The sequence below is a fragment of the Eurosta solidaginis genome, chromosome 1 (genome assembly GCF_040869045.1).
Source record: "Eurosta solidaginis isolate ZX-2024a chromosome 1, ASM4086904v1, whole genome shotgun sequence".
NCBI classification, from domain to species: Eukaryota; Metazoa; Arthropoda; class Insecta; order Diptera; family Tephritidae; genus Eurosta; species Eurosta solidaginis.
This window is the reverse complement of record NC_090319.1, coordinates 122,480,138-122,506,313: the sequence shown is the minus strand read 5'-3', so window position 1 is coordinate 122,506,313 and position 26,176 is coordinate 122,480,138. Positions and strand designations below refer to the sequence as shown.

Below are 26,176 nucleotides of genomic sequence, written 5' to 3'. Positions count from 1 at the left end.
AATGAAAATGTTTGATTATTATAATTTCAAAATTGAAATATAAAAAATTAACAAGAACAATTCATTCAATTTCTTCAAAGTAGATTTATATAAAGTTGAAAATATATGAAACTAATATTAACATCATAAATTAAAAGAACATAACACATTACTCCCCCTTCCACAGATTTAATATTAAATAAGTTAAAAGTAACTTTCTTTTTAGTGTTTGTAATGTTGTTTCAATGAAAGCTGGTTTTAAACGATCAATATGAATGGATTTAACTTCAATATTTATAATTACTTTAAAATTGTTAACATCTTTTTCTACAACTCTATAAGGCCCTTCATAAGGATGTTGTAAAGAATGTTTATTTACAACACGAACAAAAATTAATCGGCAGTCTTTTAAATTCTTTGGAACAAAAACTCCAGTAGAATTTTATTGATGTTGCAAATTCGATTGAACATTTTCAAAATGTTTGCGCAAACTATTTAAAACATCCGATGAACTTATATTCTCTGAACTTGAAACAATAAGATCCCCAGGCAAACGTAAATTTTGACCATAAACCATTTCTGCTGGTGTAGCCGAAATATTGTTATGATATCCATTGACTGAATGTGCGATAGGCACATTCAAGGACAAAAGAGCAGCAGTGCTTGTGGCAAGGTGCAATGACCACGGCGTGTGCATTGGCGTTCAGGCCCGGAGCTTCAGCTTCGTGGATTCCTTAACGTGATCACTGCACAGCACTACTCTCCCCAGTCAATGGCCAAACAGAATAATTTAGTTTGCACACTGGGATACACTAGCATAAGAAAATATAAAAAAAGAAAAAAACAACAAACGGACTTGCATGCCACACTTCATCAATATGACATACCTACCTTTATGCATGGCAGCTCATTGTTGCAACGATTGGTGGCTGCCTCTGTACCCGCCCTACCATTGGCCTCATAGATGTTATTGAGGCCCCGATACATTAACACTAACTCCTGTGTCTCAAACCAAAGTAAAACAAACTAATTACCCATTATAACAATGATGATTATTAAAACAAAATTCAATCCATTGCAAATACTTCTTAAAAGCCTAGTTGACCTATTTATGTATGAAGTTTTAAATTTCAATTACAGAAAACATTTCTCATTAAATATCATATATTTGTGTTAAAAGTAGAACTATAATTACTCCTATCAACGCTTAGTTCGTATCTTTAAACTTTAACAAAAAGTATTATACATATGTATGTAAATATGTATGCGCGAGCGTATATAATAAAATAATCAATTTACACAAAAGAAAGTATTTACTAGGAAATGTCATCCGACTTCAATTTAATCGGCCTTATGTATGTATATCTTCATGTATACACATATGTACATACAGTATGTATGTACACAAAAGAAACAATTTAGAGGTGTTAGGAAAAAAAATTTATATAAGTAATATTAATAAAAGCATATAACTAAAGCTGTAAGTTTGGTTCAGACCACGTCATACAACTCTCTCTCAAACATGTCCAATGCTTCCCATTTCATACAATTTCTATTTGGCACAGGTTCGAGACAGCTGTACACCAAAAACACAAGAATATGTTGATAATAGCTAGTTACATATTTTAAGTAATAATTATATTTGAAGGAATTATGAAAATCTTTTAGGTTTTTAGTCTAACCTACAGTGCTTACAAAATGTACAGGAACCATAATTATTGTAATATATTATAGATGTTACGAGAAAATATAAATTAAATTTATTTATTACTTCCTTTCTTATTGGGTAGTGATAATGATTTTAATTCCGCAACCTTGTGTCTATATAAATTCTATACACTGGTTCCAGCAACATCTTCTGATGCTTTGTTGCTTTTACGTTTTAGTATACTAACATTTACTTTATTATATTTTTCTTAACCTATGTCTTTTCTTCATTCCGAGTGCAACTATCAGCGAGAGTGGATGTGTTAAACAAATTTTAAAGTCAAATATACAAGTACATTTTTTGTGCACATAAAGTGCTTATTAAATTTTTCTCTTGACGTAAATATTTCTTATATTGTTCAAATTGAGTAAAAAGTCGTAAAATAAATGTTTTGCAAAAAATGTGTAGTGCTTTTATAGGCACAAAAGTGATGTTAAAAAAGTTTTAAATAAAACCGCGCGTAAATTTTAATTTACTAAACAACTTACAAAAAAACATTTTGATCATTTTAAAAAGTCTGGGTAAGTGAATATTGGCTAAAGTGTAAATCATTAAGAAAGATTGATATATTTCAACCCAAGAGTGCAGCCCAAAAAGCGCACTTCTGGGTAAAGTTAAAGATAGAGTGTCCGTCAGGACACGCAAAAGAAAGAGCAAAATGGCGGCCCCATCGGCTGGATGTAAAGATGGGGAACGTGGTCCTACAAAAAAAGCCTAAAATATTAAATGATGAAAATGTTACGTGCTTCTTTGAAATATCGAATAACGGCATTGTTAAAATAAAGGAAAAAAAACGAAGGTAACGGGGATTCTGTTAAGTCTCTTCAGGTTCCGTTAGCCATAGGAAAAACGGCAAACGAAACATTAACACAACGAACAACAGACATAACAAATGACAAAACTACTGCAGAAAGCAGTGTTGCCAATACACAAACACACATTAACGTACTAAAAAATAATATCCACGACTCAATAAAAATTGTATACCCACCCAGATTTACCGGTGAAATTTTCGTATTGGTAGACTGCTCCCAATGCCCCAGCTTAAAAAATGAAAAATTGACAACTGGGCTTGCTTTATGTAGCCAAATAAAAGATTTACGCTTTCGTGACATTGATCATGTTAAGGCCTTAGGAAGAACTCTCTATAAAGTCATTTTTAAAAATACCTATTCAGCAAACAATTTCATAATGGACGAACGCCTAGGCAAAAGAGGATTAAGACAGTTTGTTCCTAGAACAGCTTTAGAAATATATGGGGTAGTTAGAGGCGTTCCCACTTGCTACTCTGAACAGGACATTTTAAAAGAAGCTGAATCGAGTGTACCAATCGCGTCAGTACGCAGATTCATAAGGAAAGATCCCATAACCGGTGAGCAAATTCCACTAAATTCAATAAAAATCGGAAGAGAACTGCCAAAATCAATTTTTTACGAATATACCAAACTTGATGTAGATTATTACATTCCGCCAAATTTGACAAACTAATGATAGAATTGGACGAGGAAAAAATAAATGCCTTGTCTCATTCCAATAAACCTTAATGTTAAAATTGCCAATCATTTGAAGCGAACTTAGACGCCATTGAATTTTATTTATCTAAATACAACTTTGACATAGCTTGCTTTAATGAAATTTTTTTAACTAGAGTAAGTACTCATAGGAAACTTATAGGATACAATTTAATCAAGAAATATAGAGAAAATGGGTACAGTGGTGTGGCCATAGCCCTCAAAAATACCATAAAATTCAAGAAAATAAATTTGTTTACCAACTTTGACATTTTAGCTGTACAAACAACTAATCTTAAACCAAACCTAACTATATGCACTGCATACTTTCCACCCAGCGTAAATACCTCCGAATTCAGCAATGAAGTTCAAAGAACGCTAAATTTTCTCGACACGCTTCCAAACACCCTACTCATTGGAGATTTTAATGCCAGGCATAGTAACTGGGGTGATACATTAAGCTCCAGTAAAGGAAAGCATCTTGTTAATTTGATTCAGGAATCTACCTTTCATATACTAAACAATGGTGACTACACCATAGAGATATCAGATCTCCAGGTGGATCGGTACTCGATCTCGCTTTTTCAAACTTCAATGCCCCCTTTAAATGGTCAGTGGATAAAATTAGAATTGGCGGTAGCCACCACTATCCTATAACAATTGACATAAACAACATTAGCACAAACATGTCCACCTTTCTTTCCAAAAAAAAAGCTACTAAAAAACTTAAGCAATCTTGAATGCCAATCAAATTTAGAAATGTTTGAAAACAAATTCCAGGAAGAAATTAAAAATGCCACTGTCACTAAAAGGGAAGCAAAAGTACTAAAAAGCTGGTGGGATGACAATACTGAAAAAACCTATAGGTTTCTCATTATTGCTTTCAAAAAAGCCAAACGATATCCAAATCCTGAAAACTATCACGCTCTAACAGAAGCTAGAAAATGGTGGAAAAAAGAAATTAAGCGCGCAAAAAAGGTAAATTTTGAGAATAGAATTAAAGAACTGAACACCGGTATTGATAAAAATGGGTGGAAGTTGGTTAAATCTATCAGGGGGGATTACAGTTCAAACAGTAAAAATGCAGGGAACAGTGAAAATAATCAAAATTTCCTGACTATGCTACAAAATCAAGTTCATCAAATATCTACCAGATTAGAAATTAACATGCCCATAGACACAGATCCAAACTTAATCATAACATACGAAGAACTCCAAAATGCGCTTAAAAAAAGAAAAAAGACACAGCTACTGGAGTGGATCAAATCTCCTATAGTATGATAAAGTCACTCCCGGATGTTACCTTAAATAATTTCCGTGCAGCATTAAATGACATTTTCCTCTCCAACAAAATTCCAGACAGCTGGAGAACAATCAAAATTGTTCCTGTTTCCAAAAAGGATAAAGATCTAAATAATTTCGAAAATTTTAGACCTATATCATTAATATCTGTTCCTCTCAAATTATTAAATACATGCATTAAAGACAGAATATATAAATTTTTAGAAAAACATAACAAATTATCCTTATCAACCTTTGCTTATAGGAAAAATAGATCGTCGACTTCATGTGTCAATCACATATTACATCAGCTTAAAGTCCTCAAAAGTAATAAAGCACACTCCATTTTATGTACAGTCGATTTCAGTAACGCTTACAACTGTGTAGATATACATATTCTTAAAAACATACTCTTACATAGAATGGATATGTAATTTCCTATCATATAGGAAATTAAGGCTGGGAAATGACGAAACGGAAGTTTTTAATGGCCTTCCCCAAGGCAGCTGTCTGTCTCCTCTTCTATTTAATTTATATATAGCCTCCTTACACAATCTGAATGATGACAACACACATATTTACCAGTTTGCTGATGGTTTTTTCATAATCTCATCAGGAAACAACTTCATTGAAGCGAATTTCAATCTTCAATCAAAATTAGACATCTTAAGGGAAAAATGTAATCTACTAAACCTCAGTTTCAATCCAAACAAAACAAAAGCCATGTATATCAACCAAAGCAGTAAGAAAGAATTGAGAGTGGAGGTAAATGGCATTAGTATAGCTCAAGTCCGTAACATTAAATTAGGGCGTTTCATTAATTCATCCCTTAGTGCCAAGGAACATTTCTCAAATGTCATGGAAAAAACAAAATCGAACATCAATTTATTTAAATGTCTAACAAATATTTAATCAGGACTTCATCCGCAAACTGCTTTAAATCTATATAAAACCTTAGTAAGATCAAAAATTGAATACTGTAGCACAACCTGTGTAATTTCTGCTCAATCTTCACATAACAAAGTTCGATCACTACATAATAAATTTCTACGTAGAGCCTTAGGCCTCACTCCGTCTACGCCTATCCCCCTCCTATATGCTATTGCTAATGAACTTCCTCCCCAAGAAAGATGTAAATGGCTAATGGCTACAGAAATGATTACTATTTTCACTACAAATGATCCTATAAGATCCTCTATAATAAATTATTCTCAAATAAACATAAATTACACAATAATTTACAATAAATTCAAATGGATTTTTGACAGTCTTGGTACGGTTGAGAGTTCTGTTCCTTATCCCAATATCATCATCCGAGACAAAATTTTAAACTTAAAGAAGGCCAATATGTCTAATGAATGTGATACTGCAAATTATCATGAGATAATTGACAATTATAAAAATTTAGGTTTTGATATTATATTTACAGATGCTTCTCTTGCTGAAAATAAAACCGGTTGTGGGATTTTTTACTTAAACACCAACAGCGAACACTGCTTTTGTTTGCCTTTCAAAGCCTCTTCTGCCTTTGGCGAAATATTAGCCATAGAGGAAGTCATAAATTTGGCCATTATCAATGGTAGTGAAAACATAGCCATCTTCACAGATAGTCTAGCGGTTTGTTACATTCTAAAAAATCGTCAAACCAACAACTGCATAGCTCAAAATATTTTTCGAACTATTCACAATCACAATTTTAATCAAGTTCATATTATCTGGACACCCAGTCACATGGGTATACCAGGTAATGAAGGAGCTGACAAAATTGCTAAGAAAGCAACTGAAGCTAACACCTTCAAAGATATCAAACTTACTATACAAGAAGGTCTTATACTTATTCGAAATGAAATATACGATATCTGGTACAACGAATTTTTGGAATTCTCAAGCGAACACCCAAACCTATATGCAGACATACATAGAAGTAGGAAAAATCACTGCTGGTTCGGGAAACTAACAACGGAACTCAAGAGATTAAACAGAATCTTGACAGGTTAAACGTATGACAAATCCTATTTATTTAAAATAGGCGCCGTCAGATCCGTAAGGTGTAGATGTGGCCATATTGATGACTATGTACATCAAACCTTTGTATGTAGACTTCTCAGTAACACTCGTGACAATTTCAGCCTTTTTAACAATTATCATAATTTTAGAGATATACTTTATGATAACAATTTAGCCAAAATCACTGCTCACAAAATTTTTTCAAAAAACCGCTTGTCAATTTTAAGTAGGTTGACTAGCTATTGATTAATTCGAATTTATAATGTTTACCAATTTGATCATTCCTTTTATAAAACAATAATTTTTTATCAAGGATACGACAACATTTTGTCTGTAGTCCTTATCTCATCCACCAAGCATAAACAAAAGCACTTCGGTTACCCTGGCAATATGACCCAATAATGTCATATAAATTTCGCTTACTAAACAAATGAAAATTGACTAGATGTCATTTCGCTTAAACTATCACATTGGTACATACAACAAAAGTTGTAAAAATTTACAAAACTTCATACACTTGGAAAATAACCTGGATGCTCAAAGTTGAACGCACATCCTGAAACGACAAGATTACTGGAAGCGCAACATACTTGGAATATAACCTGGCCTATTAGAGATTATACTGATCCTGGCGGCCAATAAATCTTGAACTAAAAAAAAAAAAAAATAACCTATGTCTTCTTCTTCCTATACCTTCATTTTATGTATGTACACATAGTATAGACTATTTTATAATTAACATAATTTTAGATTGCAAAATAATTTTACGGCATTTATGAAGATTCCAAGGCTTTGGAAATCTGCTTGGAGTCGAAACTTAGGTACTCCTAGGTAGGCGTTTTGTAGATAGTTGGTTTACAGCAACTTCGGAAGCATTTTATGAATATTTTTGTGGTGGCGTCGAAACGCGGTGAATTTTGTCAAATATAATTCTTCTTATAGAATGTGGAACATAAGGCCGAAAAGGTTGTAGAGAAATATCACACCATATATTTAAATTAATAACTGGAATATGAATTTCTTTAAAATTATTTTTAGAATTTTGATCAGAAATGGTTTTTTGTAAAAATGTATCAGTTTGTTGTTCTTTATATAAAGTTTCTAAATTTATATCTTGAGTTGAAATTGCATTTTTTTTCTGGAATACGGGAAAGTGTGTCGGCAACTATGTTGTCTTTTCCACGTATATATTGAATATCATTTGTAAATTGAGCAATATATTCAAGATGACGTAGTTGACGAGGAGATCTATCTACTTTAGAATTTAGAACATGAATTAAAGGTTTATGATCAGTATAAATTGTAAAAGTTCTACCTTCAAGAAAATGTTTAAAATGTTTAATTGAATTATAAATTGCCAAAAGTTCACGATCAAATGTTGAATATTTAGTTTCTGTTATAGTTAATTTTCTTGAAAAATAAGCTAAGGGTTCTAGTATATAATTGCTAGTTTGTTGAAGAACTGCTCCAATAGCAACATTTGATGCATCTTCTGCTAATGATAAAGTATCATTTTTGTCGAAATGTGTAAGTATTTTTAGCAAAAAGTTTTTTAACATTTTCGAAAGCTTTTGTGGTTTCATTTGTCCAATTTAATTGTTTGAGTTTGTTTTTAATTGCATGTGTTAACATTTCATGCAGAGGACTAAGTTCTGTTGCTAACATTTTAATATATCTGTGATAGTAATTTATCATACCTAAACATTTTTGTAACTTATTTATAGAAATTGGTTTTCAAAATTTGTTATAATTTCAATTCGATCTAAAGATGGTTTAATACTTCGCCTGAAATTTCGTAACTTAAGAAATTTAATTAAATTACACCGAGAGTACATTTTGAAGGTTTGATATTTAAATTATATTCTTCAAGTCTTTTGAAAACTGATTTTAAATGATTTAGATGTTGATCTTCATTATCACTGGCAATAAGAATGTCATCAATGTATGTAAATACAAAATCGAAATCAGAAAATACTTCATTAATAAAGCGTTGGAAAGTTTGAGCACTGTTTCGTAAACCGAAAGGCATTCTTACGAATTCAAATATTCCAAAAGGGGTAGTTATTGCAGTTTTATGAATGTCTTCTTCTGCCATGGGAATTTGGTGGTAAGCACGCACAAGATCAATTTTGGAAAAAAAATTGTTTGTTTTTTAAATCAATTGTTAAATCGTGGATATGTGGTAAAGGATACCGATCTGGTGTAGTAATAAAATTAAGTCTTCGATAGTCTCCGCAAGGTCTCCAATCATTTGGTTCTTTTTTAGGAACGAGATGAAGTGGAGATGCAATAGGAGAATTTGAGGGTCTGCATATACCCGTTTTAACTAAAAATTCAAATTCAGCTTTAGCAATTTTAAGTTTGATTGGATCAAGACGTCTGGGTTTCGAAAATGGTAAAATACCTTTTGTTTATATCCTGTGAACCGTATGGTGTTTAACTTTTTTAGTATAATCTGGTTCACAGGTAATAGACGGAAATTCATTAAGTATTTTTGAAAACTTATTTTCGGCAAGATGTAAACTTTCTGCGTTATTAATATTTGTTTGTTTTCCTTTAGTTTCTTTCTTTTGATTTTGATGCTTGATATAAATTTATTGTGCTGTAGGAATTTCCAGATTTTGTACAGGATCGTTGGTGGGATCGCCATTTATATTTGGTGGTTAACCAAATATTTAAATATTTATTTTTTTTAAATATTATTTTATTTATTTTTGAGTTTAAATATTTTCCAACTAATTAGAATTTTCTTTTTTGAAGTTATTCAAACATTTTAAGTTAACACGAAAACACAACTAAAAATTATTTTAAAAATTAAAGTAAAGAGTACAAAGTAGTTAACACTATAAACACAACCGGACTGGACCATGAACTATTTGGAGCTTCCTCGATTACACCTAACTTAATCATTTCATCAATTTCGGCATGTACGAGTTTCTCGACAGCTGGTGAAATTGAAAAGTAACGCTGCTTAATCGGACGGACATTGGGTTCGAGCTGTATCTCGTACTCCAATACGGAAGTTTTTCCTAAGCCTTCTTTTTCGAAGCTTGGAAATCTATTTTTAACTAAACTTAACTGATGCTGTTGCTCAACATTCAACGAAAGCGAGTTTTCGTCGTTATAATTTTCATCAAGTGAAATTCCCGAAATAATATTCGGCGCAATTTGGAACTTATGCCAAAAGTCAATTCCTAAAATTAACATGCTAGGCACAACAAAAAAGGTTATGATTTCTGTTTTATTTTTATATTTTACAGTAAGGTCTATAGTACCGAAAACTATTTGGTTCTTGCCATCAGCTGTGCAGATTGGAATTTGGTGTTTTCGTAAAGGACGTTTAGAAACCTCCTTTGCTAACAGACCTCCTAGGCAAGACACTTGAGCTCCGCTGTCTAGTAGGCCTAAGTGGTCACTTTCCAATAACCTAACCTTGGCATAGGGCCTCAAATCACTTTCACTTCGCTGCAACGAACAAATAACTTTCTTTAAGTTTTTTCTATTTGTTTTAACTTTTATCCAAAAGTCTTTCATACGAATTGAGGAACGTTTTGGAAATTCTGAGGTATTATCAACAGGGCTAAATATTCTTCTTCTAACTTCATTGTATCTCTTCAACCGTTCTTCGTATGGAATAATTTCTTTTCTTGGCGGAGTTTTAAAAGTCTGAGAATCACCAGTGTGTATACTTGACTGTACACAACTGGTTTGCGTATGTTTGTGAGTGCTATAGCTGTCTAGCGTTTGCTGTCGTTGCGAGGGATCTGTCGAGATTCCTCGCTCGTTCTGCAGCTTCCCGGGCTACACTTCGGGCATTTGGGACGATAAGTATTTGCTGCGCCACAACGGTAGCAAAACACCGTTCGCTCTTCAAGGCAGTCATAATATCAATGTCCCTCCTTGTTACAATTCCAGCAGCTAGGTTTTAGTTTGGAAGCTACCTGAGAAACTGCGTCTACCTCAGCAAATTCACTTTGCACTATCGCGTCATCATCTACTCTAAGTCAAGGTAGGCTTCGTTAACCTGTCTCCTAGGCAATAGTCGAGAGATGTTTACTTGTGAAGATGGTGTTGTCTTCGCAACTATCTACAGATAAACGAGACGTATCGTCAAACTTTACGTCCCAACTTGAAATTAATTGGGCTATTCTACCCATGTACGGCACGGTCGACATATCACTTAGCCGTATTTGGTCAATCTGGTTATGAAAATTTGTATTGGTATTATTTGACAATGGAGGTACATCTCTAGGCCTCGCTGGAGTAGATCTATTTGGTGGGTGTTGAGTTGTGGACAAATTAGCTGGCTGACTTATGTCATTGCCTACAGGGACTGCTTGTGTAGGGTTAATATTTAATCGTTCTAAAAAACGGCATAAAGTATTTTCTATCCGCTGTTCTACCATTTGCGCTACGCGATTCTCTAAATCTTCAAAAACGGTTGCTGACCTCGCTGATACAATAGCCGAGACCATATTCCTAACACGAGCTTCGTCATCATTTACTGGTGGTACGTCACCGCCATGTGCTCCTTCAGCTGACAAATTATTGGCATTTGCGGATCTTTGTTGCAGCTCATGCTGCTCTTCCCTATTGGACTTTTGCAGGTTTCCACTCCCATTAGTATTACCTGCGTTGCCCTGAGACATCGTCTTCAATAATCTTGTGTTATATATATTCCGATTAAAGTCCCTACTGCGGCAAGGAGCTCTACAAAGTGGACAAGAAGAATTATTCTTAAGCCACGGCAATAGGCAGTTTCGGTGGAAGCGGTGGTCACACGCGGTAGTTAGTATGTTATCCCTATTCGTAAAAGCCTTCCTACATAGAAAACATCCAGCCTGCAAAGGAGCGTGTTCGTCGCTGTGACGCAATGGCATGTTCCCAAAAAAAAGTAAAAAAAAAAGGTATATGTGTATTTGCACTAGCAACAAAAAAAAGATATGACCCTTTATCGCAGTGTTAAAAAAAGTAGTTTAACGCAACCAAATTGTTTTTAAGAAAACAAAAAAAAATCACCAAAAATATTAGAAGCTTTTTCGCTCGGTAATCAACGCAAAAAAAAGGTTCTTTATCAAAAAAACAAAAAACCATGGGAGTCTGTGTAGTGGTAATGTGGCATAAAGGTTTAATTCGGCATATATGTAGTCATATTGTGCTGTGACATGCAACATTTTGAGAAAGAAAGATCGGTTGTGACTTATTTGATTTACAATCACAATTTCCGAAATATTCAATCTTTCCCAAATACTAAACGAAAATAAAAAAGGTATTAAATTGGGGTGACATCTCGACAATGGGTTTGAGATATACTTACTATTTGAAAACTTGTACAATTTTTCTTTTGGATTGTAGCAAACGTGAACACCCGGTAAGTCAATTGGCATTTAGCCTTAATGACAAAAATTTCCAAAAAGCGTATAACGTATTTTTGCAACAAAACCAAAAGAAGTGCTATGCTCAAACAATTCCCTAAACACGAAGTTTTAACGCGGTACGCATCTCAAGGCATCTAGCCTATAGGATGGTCAATTCCAGCGAAAATTTTTCGCATCCATAAAAAAATGTTTGAACACAACAACAATCAAACAAAAAATTCAAAAATTTATAAAATGTTAATCTAATAAAAAAAATCCAAAAGCAGACAGACTATTTGATTCAAGGAGTGAATCATATATGTGGAGCCAATATTTAAAAAAAACACACAAAAGTTGCTTTCCTCTATCGGGCTACACGTTAGGCGCCATTTTATCTGTTATGATATCCATTGACTGAGTGTGCGATAGGCACATTCAAGGACAAAAGAGCAGAAGTGGTTGTGGCAAGGTGCAATGACCACGGCGTGTGCACTGGCGTTCAGGCCCGGAGCTTCAGCTTCGTGGATTCCTTAACGTGATCACTGCACAGCACTACTCTCCCCAGTCAATGGCCAAACAGAATAATTTAGTTTGCACACTGGGATATACTAGCATAAGAAAATATAAAAAAAAGAAAAAAACAACAAACGTACTTGCATGCCACACTTCATCAATATGACATATGTACCTACCTTTATGCATGGCAGCTCATTGTTGCAACGATTGGTGGCTGCCTCTGTACCCGCCCTACCATTGGCCTCATAGATGTTATTGAGGCCCCGATACATTACCTCTAACTCCTGTGTCTCAAACCAAAGTAAAACAAACTAATTACCAATTATAACAATTATGATTATTGAAACAAAATTCAATCCATTGCAAATACTTCTTAAAAGTCTAGTTGACCTATTTATGTATGAAGTTTTAAATTTCAATTACAGAAAACATTTCTTATTAAATATCATATATTTGTGTTAAAAGTAGAACTATATTACTCCTATCAACGCTTAGTTCGTATCTTTAAACTTTAACAAAAAGTATTATACATATGTATGTAAATATGTATGCGCGAGCGTATATAATAAAATAATCAATTTACACAAAAGAAAGGATTTACTAGGAAATGTCATCCGACTTCGATTTAATCGGCCTTATGTATGTATATCTTCATGTATACACATATGTACATACATTATGTATGTACAGCAAAAGAAACAATTTAGAGGTGTTAGCAAAAAAAATGTATATAAGTAATATTAATAAAAGCATATAACTAAATATGCATATATACGTGGTGTGATTAAATAATTAGGGAATCAAAAAAAAGTAGATATATATGTATATATATGCGTAGGTATTGCATTCCTACGATGCGTCGAAGGCCTCCTCGCTTGTAGTTGCTTTAATAAAGATTCCCTAATCTTAGCTTGTACCAGCCCATGAAAAAAATGTTTAAAGTTTGTCAATGAAAAATTATTCAATAAAAAAAATATATAAACAGTTGGTAACCATAAATATAAAGGGAAATATATCATTGAGAGCTCACAATAAATAAAAATTATCAAAGCTGTAAGTTTGGTTCAGACCACGTCATACAACTCTCTCTCAAACATGTCCAATGCTTCTCATTTCATACAATTTCTATTTGGCACAGGTTCGAGAGACAGCTGTACACCAACAACAACACAAGAATATGTTGATAATAGCTAGTTACATATTTTAAGTAATAATTATATTTGAATGAATTATGAAAATCTTTTAGGTTTTTAGTCTAACCTACAGTTCTTACAAAATGTATAAGAACCATAATTATTGTAATATATTATAGATGTTATGAGAAAATATAAATTAAATTTATTTATTACTTCCTTTCTTATTGGGTAGTGATAATGATTTTAATTCCGCAACCTTGTGTCTATATAAATTCTATACACTGGTTCCAGCAACATCTTCTGATGCTTTGTTGCTTTTACATTTTAGTATGCTAACATTTACTTTATTATATTTTCCTTAACCTGTCTTCTTCTTCCTATACCTTCATTTTATGTATCTACATATAGTATAGACTATTTTATAATTAACAATTTTAGATTGCAAAATAATTTTACGGCATTTATGAAGATTCCAAGGCTTTAGAAATCTGCTTGGAGTCGAAATTTAGGTACTCCTAGGTAGGCGTTTTGTAGATGGTTGGTTTACAGAAACTTCGGAAGCATTTTATGAATATTTTTGTGGTGGCGTCGAAACGCGGAGAGGCCAGGTAGAGGCCATATGCAAACGTTAAAAATTTTGCAAATAGTGAATTTATCGAAAAATTTGGTGTATATTTGTGGAAATATCTGCGGAAGAAACAAGACACCACATCGTTAGGGATTTAGTTTTGAAAACTTCGCACACATACTAAATAAAAAAAAGGGGATCCGTTTTAGAACAATATATGCAGACTTACCATATATATATTTATGTTCGATGCAAGATTTTTATAGTGTATTATGAATAGGTCGTGTTGGGCGATATTAATTTTTAGACACTAAGCAAAACTTTTTTTTTAGCTGTTAGGCTTTAGGGTTAACTAATCTTTTTATTTTTTTGTATTAGTTCAATAACTTTGAAATTTACCACTTCACTTCACCAAACGATGTTGACGCTCTTAGATATCCACAGGAAAAGAAAGATGATTGCTTCAGGAAGTTATATTAGACCCACGATTTTCCCATATATGTCGATAATCAGTCCAAAAACATATGTTTTTGACATTAACAGAGGTAGAATATTGAAGTTGGAACAGTGGTGGCCAAAAAAAATGCAAACTATATTAATAAAACTAAAAGTAGCTATAATTCAAAGTGAAAAAAAATGAATTTATTATTTGCGGCTTTGTACTACGGTACAATATCTTGTTTGAAAGTTTATCGCAAACCAAGAAGTATTATCGGTAACTCTTCGTACCAATCCCTAGCACCATTTCTAGCCATTATAGAGGATTTTAACTGCCTATGAAATCGTTCTACCATCCCATTAGCTTGAGGATGGTAAGGAGACGTCGTTATATGGTGACTTCCAAGTAACTTGGTCAGTTCCGAAAACAAGCTCGATGTAAACTGAGCTCCCTGATCAGTGGTTATTTCCGAAGGAACTCCAAAACGTGAAATATATTCATGAAGCAGCTTCTTTGCAATAGTATTTTCAGAGATGTCTCTTAACGCATATGCCTCCGGCCAACGCGTAAACCTATCAACAATAGTAAATATATATCGATGTCCTCTAGAGACATGTAAAGGGCATACAATGTCTAAATGAATATGTTCGAATCTACTCTTAGGTATTGGAATTTTGCTTACTGGTAATTTTGTATGACGATAAACTTTTGCCTTTTGACAATTTATACATTTTTGGACCATAAATTTATTTGTTTGTTCATATTTGGCCAATAATATTTCTTAACAATCAACCTTCGGGTAGCCTTTGTACATGGATGTACAATTCCATGTAACATATTAAATACTGTTTTTCGTAAACTGTTTGGAATAAATGGTCTTGGATTTAAGACTATGGCAATTATTACTAGCAATTATTTCGGTCAATTCACTACCTTTATGTTGTTCATTTTGCAATACTTTAAAGTTTAGGTCGAAGTTGCAAGTCAGTCGGTGTGTGCAGACGTGTTTTTCATTCGCTCGTACATTATTATTTTTATCTTTTTATTTCTGCAATGTCTAAGTGCATAATTTGAGACAATCATTTCCTGGAGAATAACAGTATCTCCTGTAATATTTGTTGCCAAAAGGTGCATTCAAAATGCTCGAAATTAAACTCGCACTGCATAAAACTATTAAAATCGAATTTAAATCTATTATACAGATGTGATATTTGTGTAAATACAAACATTACAATATACATATCTACTCTCGAAAAAGCATTGAGTGAAATTAAATCTGTACTTGTGGCTGTGTTAATAGTGTTTGTAACACCAATCTTACTCCTGCTTTTTATGTGAAAAGTGTAAATGATATAGTTACGCGCTTTAAAGCAAAGGGTAATGAACCTTCTCCCAACTCTAGTAAACCTAAGCGCGCTCATTCTCAGCAAGCACAAGAAACTGCAAAGAACTCGAAGCACTAATTACTTGTTGTTAGTGACAGTGAGAAGAGTACTTCTGTTGTTGCTGATGCTGCTGGCGATTTATCATCAAGTTTGCCTACTACTAATATTCGCATTAGAACAAATTCAGACACTGCGCTCGCTGATATGCGGTCTGTTAAAAACTCTTTGCCTTTTCCCGATTTGAGTAATACTCCAAATGCAAGCAAGAAAGCAATTAGCTCAAATACAGGGACAGTGAAAAATAACAAACACAAAAAGTCAGCTGATGTGTTAGGCACTAATAATAACACCGATCTCAACGTAGCCGTACGTAACTCTTCGTTCCATTGATCGTCATTCACTTCGTCTGTTACTAGTGATGATATTATTGAGTACGTCTCTCAGCACATTGGCATCACAGCTGGGGAACTCCTGTGTTTCAAGTTGGTTAAGAAAACTGGCGATAACTCATCTCGAAAGTGGTTTAATTTTAAACTTGGTCTACCTGCAAAATACAGCGACAAGATCCTTAATGCATCAGCGTGGCCTAAAAATGTTAAAATCAAACCTTTTTTCCAGAAACGTGGAGTATCAGCACCAAAAACCTAATGGAGTCCTACATCGGAAATGAATTGCCTACGTCATCCACAATCACTTTTAATCTAAAAATTTATTTTCAAAACGCATTCGGTTTGAGAACGAACGCGTATATTGTTAACTCGTTTAGTGCGCAAATGGACTTTGATATTTTTGTTATAGTCGAAACTTGGCTAAATTCAGACTTTTTTGATGGCGAATTTTTCGACCTCAACATATATTATGTCTTTCACAAGGACAGAGAATCTTCCAAAACTGGCTCTCGCAGGGGCGGCGGCGTTCTTATCGCTGTTCAACGAAAGTATCGCAGTTGTTTAATTACGCTTAATAACGACGACTATCTACTTGATCAGGTATGTGTCTGTCTGACAGACTCTTCCAGATCCTTCTATATTGTGGCCTCTTACATCCCTCCGAACTCTGAACTTTACAAAATGCATGTAGATAACATTATATCTCTGGCAGAAAACAATGTGATGGATGATAATTTGTGCATTTTAGGAGACTTCAATTTAAGTAATGTCCACTGGTCTGAAAGTTCCTGTCTTTCATTTCTTTCTCCATCCAATGTAACTGCCTCTCTCGAGACATACTTTATTGATTGCATGCTAAGTCTTAATCTTAAGCAAATCAATATATTTTTTAACCAACTAAACAAAATCTTAGATCTCATTTTGTCAGCGATAATATTAATTACAAAATTTCGGAATGCTTGCTGCCTATACTTCAATGTGACAAGCATCATGTACATTTAAATATGAGTATTGATTGTTATGAATACATTTCTACTAGTCAAAATACTAGTGATGTGATCGCTTTCCAATACAATAATTGTGATTTTACTGTTTTAAATAATTTATTACAAGAAGTCAATTGGACTGCTCTTTTTTCATATTCAAATGTTAATAATTGCTTTTCTAATTTTAAAATTCTTTTGCATGACTTTTGTTTAGAAAATATAGCAGTTTAAAAGAAACGGCCACATAAAATTCCGTGGTACACTAAATCTTTAAAAAAGCTTAAAAATCTTAGAAATAAGTTTCACAAAAAATTTCACACAACAAGGAATATTTATTTTTATAATAAATATAAGTACTTTGCTGGCAAATTTTACCGGTTAGATAAGTTTCTATACAAGAATTACATTCGCTGTGCTGAGCGCAGCATTAAAAGTATTCCGAACTATTTCTGGGCCTTTATAAAATCCAAACGGTCTCGTTCTTTTATTCCCACGTCAGTTTTTCTCGACGATAAATTTGCTGAAGGGCCCAATGAGGTAGCTAACCTGTTTGCTGGTTTTTTTAAGTCAAACCTTTCTACTAATGAGAATTCCTCTTCTGCAAACTTTTCTTCGAACTTTAGCTCTTTCTTAAATTTTGGTTCTCTTGCATTGTCTGCTGAGGACATAAAGATGGGTCTGACTTCACTGAAGCCCTCGTCTGAAACCAACGTTGATGGCCTATCGGCCATTTTGCTAAAGAAATGCTGAGCTCTCATCGAACCTCTTAAAATAATGTTTAATTTATCTCTTGCATCAGGTACTTTCATTAATGATTGAAAAGTAGCGCACATAGTTTCGATTTTGAAATCTGGTAAAAAGAATGATGTTCGGAACTACAGACCCATCTCGAAGCTCTCTTCCGTTTCAAAACTTTTTGAGTACATCGTAAAAGACAAATTGCTCTTTGCAACCAAGTCGCTTATTTGCCATAATCAACATGGCTTTGTACCAGGGCGGTTCACAGCCTCAACTTAGTTGTGTTCACGGACTACTGCAATACTGCCCTTTCGGCTGGATTCCAGGTTGACTGTGTATATACAGACTTTTCGAAAGCCTTTGATAAAGTTTCTCATACAGTACTACTAAAACTAAAAACTAGCATATATGGGCATCCATTCCTGCTTTTTGGAGTGAATAAAATCGTATCTTACTGATAGATGTTGTGTTGTTACCATTGATGGTGTGTTCTCACAACTTTTCATTGCCTCTTCTGGGGTACCGCAAGAGAACGTCTTAGGCCCTCTACTATTTGTTCTGTTCATCAATGACATTAGTAGCTGCTTTTCCTTCGCAAATTTTTTACTTTATGCCGATGACCTCAAAATATTCGCCAAAGTCCAAGATTCCTCTGATGAAGCAAAGCTTCAATGCGATATGAACGCTGCTCATTCATGGTGTCTTCGTTCTCGTCTCTCATTAAACATAAAGAAATTTTTTAAAATGACATTTGCTAAAATTTTGCATTTTCGAAGTACGTTCTACCACATTTCTAATACTGTCCTCCAGAATGTTGTGGAAGTAAAGGACCTAGGAGATTTTTTTTACCCGAAACTGTCCTTTAACAAACATGTTGATTTCATCATTGCGAAGGCCTACTCTGTTCTACGTTTTATTCGTCGAAAATGCACCAACTTCTCAGACCCTTATACTCTTAAAATGTTGTATATAACTTTTGTTCACTCACACCTTGAATATGCATTTTTTTTGTGTAGGCCGTATAATCAGGTATCAATAAAAAGAATAGAACGTATTCAAAAGGTGTTCATTAATTTTGCTTTACGGTCCCTCAAATTTGATAACCCCCTTCCACACTATGCATCCGGTATTATGCTACTTGACCTAAAATCTCTCGAAACCCGTAGGTCAATCATATTGTAACGAATTTACTGAAATTCCGCTTATTCCAAATCTTCTGCAAACGTTCGAATCACTAAACTGTTGAATAAATAACTCCACTATACAATAATGCAAAATGGCCTTTATTAAAGTACTTCAGAATAACACTACTATTGCTCGCCAGATTGCGTCTTCAATCAAATTGATTGATCGTGCCTCTACTGTTGCTGCCTTTTATACTCTGTGATTTCTCGTTCGTATACGTCTAGGCGCTTCCAGATTTTACTTAGTTACTGCTATGAAATTATAACTACAGATGCACGTGTATAGCTTCTCATATGCGCGTGTATTTGTGAGCGACACTTCCACAATTATAATGGCTACTTTTGGGAGCATCTCAGATAAGATATCTGCATGTGATTGTGTGAGCGACACTTGCACAACCATTGCATACTTTCGGGAGTATCCCAGATTTATGCATGTGGTTGTGCGCTGCTTCTCCGCTGCGTGTACGTACATATGTGTAGACACAATGATTGAATTATTGATGTGCATACAAGTCACTGCTTAGAATCAGCTTAGAGACGATAGTATCCCTTAGTGCTGCTAATATTCGTTACACTGCCCTCCACCTAAGTCTGATCGTTCGAACAGACAAATCTCTCAATCTAAACGCTGCCAGCCTTTACAAATGAACCACTTTCATTTTGGTTCGTGGTTTGCCAATGGTTTTTATGTGGTACACTACATCGTTGATCCGTTTTACAACTTTGTATGGGCCTTCCCAATTACACTGCAATTTCGGGGACAAACCTTTTTTTCGTTGTGGGTTGTATAATAGCACCAAATCTGCTTCCCGAAACCCTTCCGAATTAATTGCTTTATCGTTCCTCGCTTTCATCTTGTCACTCATAATCTTGGCTCGTTGCCTTACCAGATCGTGTATCTCTCTCAGCTCTTCTTCCAAGACACCAGTGGATTTCTTGACATTCCTCTCCGCATCGGCATCTATCCCATACTTCAAATCAGCTGGCAGTCGAAGGTCATTGCCAAAAATTACCTTTGCGGGAGTTTGGTTCGTTGTCTCATGTACTGCCGATCGGTAGACCATCAAGAATAATGATATGTGTGTATCCCAGTCCTTATGGTACTTGTCTACTACTTTCCTTAAATGCTCCTCCAATGTTCTATTGAAACGTTCCACCATACCATCTGACTGGGGATGCAATGCAGTTGTCCGTGTTTTTCGAATGCCCAACTTCTTGCACATTTCTTGGAACACAGCTGATTCAAAATTCCTGCCTTGGTCAGAATGTAACTCCATTGGTACACCATACCTTGCAACCCATTCGTTTGTAACCACTTCTTCCACTGTTTCTGCTTCTTGGTTTGGGATTGGGTATACCTCTGGCCATTTACTGAAATAATCCATAACCGCCAGTACGTATTTGTTTCTATGGTTGCTACTAGGAAATGGACCTGCGACATCCATGGCGATCCTTTCAAATGGTGCACCTGAAATATACTGCTTCATCTGGCTATGAATTCGTGTTTGGGCCCTTTCGCTCTGTTGCATACCTCGCAGTTGGCAATCCACTCGGTGACCGACTGACGGCAACCAACCCAATAGAATCTCTGCTTAATTTTCTCGAGCGTCTTTGTGATTCCAAGATGACCTCCACTTGGACCATTATGCAGCTCGCTGAGCACGTCCGGAATCCTCTTTCTGGGAACAACTATCAGTTTCTTCTTGCATTGACCATCCTCACTCTCCCATACTCGATGAGGGCAACCGGATATCAATTCTAAACTGTTCCACTGTGCCCAATATGACTTCGCAATGGGACTCTCTGCTTGGTCTTTCGTTTCGTTCGAGTCCTTGCATAACATGTGACAGATCTGTATCTTCTACCTGACACTTTCTTAGTTGTTCCTTGTGCCATTCACCCGTACACGTTATAGTCATTAGCCGGACATCTATAATGTCTTCTTTAGCCTCGGCCTTTGAACAGTGCTTGCATTCCAAACTACATGGTCTTCGTGACATTGCATCGTCATTTCCATGGGTACTACCTTTTCGATGCTCAATGGAAAAGTCATAGCTTTGTAGTCGCTCGATCCACCGTGCCAATTGTCCTTCCGGATTACGGAACTGCAGAAGCCATTTTAACGCTGCGTGATCTGTCCTGACACGGAATCGCTGGCCGTAGAGGTATTTGTGAAAATGTTTAATGCACTCTACCAATGCCAACAGCTCTCTCCGCATAATGCAGTAGTTTCTCTCTGGTTTTCCAATCGAACGGCTATAATATGCAACTACCTTCTCCTGTCCATCGACCAGTTGTGATATAACGCCTCCTATAGCATATCCACTCGCATCCGTGTCTAGAATAAATGTTGCTCTTGGAATCGGATATGCTAAAGTTGGGGCAGTGCACAACCGCTCCTTCAATGTTTGGAAAGCCACTTCTTGCTCCTTCTTCCATTCAAAAGCTTTATTTTTTCTTGTAAGCTCGTGGTGACTATGGGCTACGCTGGAAAAATTTGGTAGAAATCGGCGGTAATATGTGCACAGCCCAAGAAAAATTCTCAATTCATGTAGGTTCTATGGTCTTGGCCAATCCTTTACAGCCTCTATCTTTTCGTTCCAGGTGCATATGCCCTCTGTCGTTACCTTGTGACCCAAATAATTTACTTCCTTTTTAAACAGCGTACATTTTTTGGGACTTACCTTTCAACATCCGAAGCAAACTCTTGCAAAGTCTCATTAGCTTTTTGGTAACGATTTTGCAATTCTATTCTTCCAGACTAGCGCCAGCTATTCTTTGGAAAACTTCCTCCAAATTCTTAAGATGTTCATCAAAGTTCTTACCCAATACGATGATGTCGTCCAGGTACACCAAGCATGTTTTCCAATGTAGTCCTTTCAGTACCTGGTCCAAGAGTCTCTCAAAAGTAGCTGGTGCATTACAAAGTCCAAAAGGCATCACTGTAAATTGCCAAAGACCATCACCGACACTGAAGGCTGTTTTCTCTTTATCTTCCTCCTTCACCTCAACTTGCCAGTAGCCGCTTTTCAAGTCCAGCGTGGAAAACCATTTCGTACCAGATAGCGAGTCCAGAGTGTCGTCAATTCTTGGCAATGGGTAGCTATCCTTTTTCGTTACGTCATTCAACTTCCGGTAGTCCACGCAAAACCTCGTTTTTCCATCCTTCTTCTTTACAAGTACTACCGGTGAGCTCCATAGACTAGCTGATGGTTCGATGACGCCGCTGAGGCTCATTTCTTGTATGATTTGACTCACAACTTCCCGCTTCGCTTGACGGATCGGCCTCGTATCTCGTGTGTCAATTTGATGTTTCACAACGTTGGTGCGTCCTGGTTTGGAACCTTCCTGGTCAAATATGTTCGCGTACTTTAAGAGCAGTTGTTCAATTGTGGGAGCCAGCTGTCGCCCCTTGCGGTTGACTCGATTTAGTTTAACGATTGAGTGGTCTTGGAGATTTGCTCATCTTCTTCTGCTCTGCGTTTACGACCACCCACATTGTTGGAACTGTTAGGGTTGGTGTTGCAATAACGCGCAATATGCCCTGGCTTTCCACACTTAAAGCATTTGACTGCATCATTATTCTTTTGCTGCGTACCCTTCAATGCTTCCAAAATTGTGTCTACCCAGTCTGGCCTTTCCACTTCCACGCGATGAGCTTTGTATGCGGGCTTACTCAAAAGCGACGCTGTTTCTTGAGTCAGTGCATGGGATACCCTTTCTGCGAATGTGGCTTTTGGGTTTGCATATGTCGTTCGCTTCGTTTCTACGTCTCGTATGCCATTTATGAAGCTCTGGATTTTTACCCTTTCAGTGTATTCCACGGGTGCGTCCGCATTTGCCAAATGAGCCAACTCAACATCCGAAGCAAACTCTTGCAATGTCTCATTAGCTTTTTGGTAACGATTTTGCAATTCTATTTGAAATATCTGTTTCCTGTGTTCGCTTCCGTATCGCCGTTCTACACCAGCCATCAATGCGTCATAACTGTTCCGTTCGTACTCTGAAATAGTCTGTAAGATTTCGGCAGCTGGTCCTTTCAATGCTAAGAGTGCAGCAACTTTATCTTCAGCATTCCAGTTGTTCACTGTTGCGGTCTTCTCAAATTGTAGCTTAAAGACCTGAAAAGGAACAGAACCGTCAAATCGGCCTCGATTTTTTCTTCAAACTGTAAAATTTTTGTATCTTGCGCCTCCAACTTCGAGGAAATACGTCCTTCTTGCTCTTCCAGTTGAGCAGAGATCCGCGATGATATCTGTTCCGAAATTTGAGCCGACATTTCAGATATACGTGTCTCTTGCGCTTCCAGTTGAGATGCCAAATATGTCTTCTGTTCTTCCAATTGTGATGTTATACGGGTTTCCTGCGATTCCAGTTGGGATGCCATCTGGGATGTTATGCGTGACTATTGCGATTCCAGTTGAGATGAAATTTGCGATGTTTGAGCAGATATTGCAGCCAAAATCATGTTCAAGTCTGTTCTCGTAACTGTCTGCGATGTTTCTTCCATTTTTGTTGTTGTCTTGTCGCCATCAAGATGAAAGACATATTCTTCCACGTTAATTCCTTCTGCTTCCATTGCCTCTCGTAGTCTTGCCTGAAGTTCGAGTTTATTGCCGGTTGTATTCAATCCACGGGCGTCCAACTCCTTTTTCAGTTGCTGGATCCTTAATTCAGTTAACTTCGCCATGTGCTTGTTGTGCTTTGCAACTCTGGAATTTATTCAACAATTCCTCTTCTGACACCAATTGTAAAGAATTTACTGCCATTCCCCTTATTTGCAATCTTCTGCTAACGTTCGTATCGCTAAATTGTTGAATAAATAACTCCAATATTGAATAATGGAAAAATGGCCTTTATTAAATTACTTCACAATAACACTTATACTTTGCAACGAATAACTTGCTTAATAACCAAACTGATTGATAGCTCAAATGAAACTGATCTATTACCCGACAGATAGCGTGCTTAACTGAAAACTGCCCATAGCGCCTCTACCGCTGATGCTTTTATTCTCTGTGATTTCCTCGTGACATCTTCTAGGCGCTTCCAGAATTTTACTTAGTTAGTTATAAATTTCTCAGCTACAACTACCGATGTATAATTTTTATAGCTTCTCTCATACCCCATGCGCTTGTATGTGTGAGCGACACTTCCACAATCACTATTGCATACCTTTAGGAGGATTTCAGATAAGATATCTACATGTGCTTGTGCGTTGCTCTCAGCTGCGTGTACCTACATATGTGTAGACATAATGATTGATTCGTTTATGTAGATACATAATGATTGATCTATGGATGTGCATGCAAGGCGCTGCTTAGCATCGGCTTAGAGATGGCAGCACCCCTTAGTTTTGATAATATTCGTAACAATATTATTGCTTTTTAAGTTATTTTGAAACGCAAGCGTATTCCAGGAAACAATTTTCTGAATTTTTATATATTTCCCTGGTTTTATTGCTACTCTTTGATGTTTTGTTTACAACAATTGCCTTTTAGAGTTTCTCTAGCGTTTTGAAGAAGTCATTGAAAAATTTAATATTATATCGGCAATTTTTTTATATGTATATTTTTAAGAATTTTTCTTGAATTCGTTTTTTTCTTTCTTTTTGTTTGAATTTTTGCTGTCATTCTGCACAACAGTTTTGTTAAACCCAAAACAATTATTGAAATTCATAAATCTTTCCAATCTTTCCGATTGTTTTTAGTTTTTTTGGATTAATATCAGACAAGCGTTTTATATACATATATCGGTACACACCGTCACAGGTTTTTTTTGAGGCTATTTATTTTGAATTTGTTTTGAATTTTGTCTTTGAATATTACCCATTTAAATACATATACATACATATACTTTAAGAATTATCCATTTTTGAATTTTGCACATATATTTTTTTTACCCTTTATACACATAAGTATCTTTTTATACACTTTTTATATATATACACACATACATATATATCTTTCAAACCATTTTTACCATTTGAATTGCGCCTGTTTATTAAAAATTTTTTTTTAACTCCGATTTAAGGAATAAATCCATAGGTGAAATAACCGATGAATTTAAATTTTTTTTTGCTGTCATACTTGGGGTACAAAAGCGTTTCGGTTTTATTTTTTTTAGTTTCCTTTGTTCAACTTTGGAGTTTGTCGTTTTTTTTCATTACGTTTTCGGTAGTCAGGTTGCGGACTCCCTTTTGATACCAGTCCCATAGTTTATGGACAAGTCCAAGAACCAGGGGGCGATTCCAAAGAGGGTTTTAGGACTGTTAGGAAGCAACAGGCGAATAACGCGCAGCGTAGCAAGGGGTTTAGAGAACGAGGTGGTAGGGTCCTTATTCAATCAAATCAACACAGGCATCGAATTACCAGCCGATTTCGTTCCAATAGACCTCTGGAATCTTTGCACTGCTAGGGTATTTGGGCAAGCAGAGGTTTCGGTTACTGATAGGGTTGTCATAAACACTTCGGAACGCTCGCGGAATTTTTCGTAGAAATTGGAAAGATTGTTGGAAATGTCGGACACCGAGGAGGGAGCTGTTGGGGGTGAAGGGATACAAGACCCCAGGGCAGGTGCAGCGGGGACTGGCGGAGACAGGCGCACGCAGGCATCGGTAGAACAGCGCATCGACCAGCTAGGACGTATGATGGAGGTGATGATGCAGCAGAACGCTGAGATGAATAATCACATGGGCGAAGTACGAAAGGTAAGGGAGGATATATCCACTTTTAGCAACCGTGTCGCTCATGTGAAGACATCTATGCGCGCTCCTGCTGCATCAGCTCCTCCACCAAACACGTCCACGCCACCACGAACCAGCACAGAACCGCGAACCACACAGATACAGGCAACGGCCACTCCAGCTATTCTGGGCGAAAGAAAGTAGATTTAGACAAATGGCACCTTAAGTTCGACGGGTCAGCAAAAGGGGTTGAGGTGGAAAGTTTTGTTTTCAGGTTGGAACGAATGCGCGTACAATACCAGTT

The 26,176-nt window shown here is 35.8% G+C and overlaps 1 protein-coding gene across 7 annotated transcripts in view; it reads right to left on the bottom strand.

Annotated features, from left to right (window-relative positions):
* Window positions 1–26,176, bottom strand: part of tacc (transforming acidic coiled-coil protein) — a 593,942-nt gene that overhangs the window by 543,075 nt on the left and 24,691 nt on the right. The gene's annotated exons all lie outside the window — the stretch shown is intronic.